The sequence below is a fragment of the Triturus cristatus genome, chromosome 6 (genome assembly GCF_964204655.1).
Source record: "Triturus cristatus chromosome 6, aTriCri1.1, whole genome shotgun sequence".
Lineage (NCBI taxonomy): Eukaryota > Metazoa > Chordata > Amphibia > Caudata > Salamandridae > Triturus > Triturus cristatus.
The window spans coordinates 1,916,873,275-1,916,876,528 of NC_140589.1; the positions used below are offsets into that span (position 1 = coordinate 1,916,873,275).

At 48.8% G+C, this 3,254-nt stretch overlaps 1 pseudogene; it reads right to left on the reverse strand.

Annotated features, from left to right (window-relative positions):
* Window positions 1-329: 329 nt before the first annotated feature.
* On the reverse strand, window positions 330-1,908 carry LOC146822454 (uncharacterized; annotated as a pseudogene).
* Between the last annotated feature and the right edge of the window lie 1,346 nt (window positions 1,909-3,254).

Sequence of the window (3,254 nt, forward strand, 5' to 3'; positions counted from 1 at the left end):
ATGAAACTCCTTTTCACGGTTTTCAGAGTACCATTGTAGAAAGCTCTCTTTCTCATCAGGCATCATGTATTCAACCCCGTAGCTGTCAGGAGGCGGCATGGGTCCCACATAATTCTGGTTAGCCCAGGTGTTAAAAAAGTGTGGAAAATAACCTTTACATCCTGGGAACCCAAAGGCCTTAGGCAGCTTGCTCAATTTCATGGGTAGGAAATTCAGGGTGTCTATGAACCGTATTTGTAAAGAGCATACCGTCATCAGCATCAGTTTAGAACCCTGGGTTATGAGTTCAACTTGGATCTTTTCACGAATCATGTTTTTCAGAATAAAGAAGGAGTCGTAGGCTTTCGAATTGTGGGCGAGCATGGTATACCCTTGGAATTTGGTTTGAATGAAAGTGCTGAGGAAATCACCAACGCACGTTCTGCCTTCAAACTCCCAGCTAGCGTCGGAAGTTAGGTGGTGGGCGTAAATATAGTTAGGCTGGTGTACCCCCGTCTCTTGGGTGCACTCTATATCAAACACTATATAGTTTTCGGTCTTGGTTTGGGGGAGCCCATTAACCATGTAACACTGATGGTTGGTGCCGACCGTGAAAGACACATGGCACCTGGGGCATATCATGCCTTTGCACTTGTGATCCGTTGCCACATACCGACCACACTCGAGGCAATCCTTTTTAGGGATACAGTTAAAAGATTTCTTGTGTATGCTCAAGCAGTCTTGCGAGCGACAAAACATCCTACACGTGCCGCACCGCACCTTCAAGGTAGCGTCTTCTATACATCCGTCCCTCTGACACATCTTACAATGCATTTCACACTGGTGATATGTTCTATTGTTGTATATATGATCACAATGGGAGCACACATACTTAACCCCCAGAAAACCTTTAAGGTTCAAGATTCCGTAAAAATGATTTTCGTTATGAAGGACATATACGGTCTTGTTTCTCACACGTTCCCCCGTTGTAAAGTACTGCCAGGAACCGTTGTGATAAAGAACTTTCACCGTCACTGCGAAATAGTCCTCAAAAAGACCTATGTCACCAAAGCCGACCAGGCGGTCAGGAGGTATTTCAAGAACCTCATGGGCTTCAGCCGCTCTAGACAGAATGACAGCGTCAGGGGTCTTACGATCCATCAGCAGCCCCACGATGCTGGCCGCCAGACAGGTATTGGAGGCTGGGTTGTTAAAGTTGAGCAGCCACCGGTGCTTCTTACCAATTAGCTGACTGTATAGTATTCTCTTTAAAGGTCTGGAAACACCACCCTCACGCCCCCGTACAATGAGGGCTATGACTCTAAAAGTGCCATAGGCGACTAGCTCCGTCTTACTCTGTAATAGCCTGGAGAGGTTTTCTAAAAATTGCACAGCGTCAAACACATCTCGGGCCTTCCTCCTTGTGAACAAAGGACGGTCAAAACCCTGCCCCTGGAAGCGGAGTTGGAAAAAGTCATTAGGACCCACATCGCGTAACAACCTTTCTATGAGCTCCTGCACGGCCTCATGTATAGCAAGAACCCCATGATCGGATGATGCTATATGGTGTAGGTTAACAAATCTAAACTCCTCATAGTGTTCTACGGCGTTAAACCTCTCTACAGGACGGCTGTAACTTCTAACACTCTCTAAAAACAAGGGCTCTGAACCCTCAGCATTAGGAATGTGACTTAAGCCTTTGTTCTCTGGTGTGTTATTTTGGGGGTTCAGGTCGTGCCCTGTCTCGGGGGTCCTTGTAAACCGCCGGGTAGCGCATATTCTAGCCTTCTTCAGCTTACGTATTAAAAGCCTACGCTGCCTTGCACTATTAACCCACTTTTGTTTTTTTTTACGGGCCCATGCTTTTCTAGGATCCAGGCCCCAGCCTATCTGAACAGGGTGGTTTGTGGCGGTGTACGTCTTGTTCATGGAGGTAGGGGTTGGAGCGTTAAGTATTTCAGGCCGTGTTTCAGGTGGTGGTCTTGAAACTACGGTACCTTGTTTGAAGGGTTCTAGGGAAACAGGGTTGTCTTGTTTGAGGGGGTCTAGGGAGACCGGTGGCCGGGGTTTCAACAGTTGTATGTAGCGTAAGGACTTTGTCAGTAACCTCTGTACCTGCCGGTTATACTTGGATTTCGGGGGCCTCTTATGAACACCACAGCCCCTGGGACTCTTTAGGGTTTGTCTCTGCCATAGTCACGCCCTTATACCCCATATATCTGCCACAGCCGCCTGACACGTCTGGATGATCACTTTTTTACAGATATCAACCCTTCGCACGACCTTCTGTTGGGCCGCCCTCTTGTAAAAGTTATTGGTAACCCCCAACCCCAATTTTAATTTAGCGGCGTTCGCCTGGCGTTTTAGTTTTCTAACAGCCATCTGCATCTCTTTTACATGAGCCCCCAAGACCTCCTGTATGTTTATAGAGTCGTCTTGCTGCTGATTAGTGGGTGTCGCCTTGCGAGGTCTTATAAATGGCTGTGACTCCTCAGGACCCGCTTTACTGTTAACAGCCTTAGCCCCTTTCTGTAAAGCCTGTGCCTGTAGTGTTTTAGAAACAGGTACCCATTGTGAACGCCATGGTGTGTCCATGAGCGAAAAAGTACCAAAGGGTTGGGCAATAAACGGTAATGACCCCGGGTCCAAGGCGGTATTGTTATCCCCAGATAATGCTATGGGCATTGCGGGGCTTACGCTAGACGCGGGGCTGGTAGGGTCGTATGCTCCCGGAGGGGTAATAGGGGACCCGGGGTATGAGGAATGTGTGGGACTGCCGTCGGCGTCGTCGTAATCATGGGGGCTAGCAGAAATGTCTGTGTTATGGTGCGGTGCATGGTTCCCAGGGTTCTGTAATCCCCCGTTGTTCGAAGCCTCCTTGTGCACCGCTTCTGTGGTTCCACCAGCGCTGTCTGCCATGTCCCCCAAAGCCTTGAGAACTACGGTGCTCCCGTTATAAAGCCCTCCTAATTGTGTATTATCAGATTTGGAGACCCTAGGATGGTCCTGAACGCTTATAGTCTGCCGTGTGGTCTGAGCCGGGGCGTGCACCTCTACACGAACAGTTAGTTTATTTGCATCATTCTGGGGTTTCAGGACACAGACTGGATCCTGTGGTGTAATAGGGGTGTTCATGGACGGCGCTATCTGTAGCTTCGGGACCCCAGGCTTCAGCTTAAGATGTTTTCTTGAAAGGCGCGTTGTTTTAGGGGTCTGCGGCGGCGCCAACTCTTCTACAACAGGCGGTACGACTTCTACAACAGGCGGTACAACTA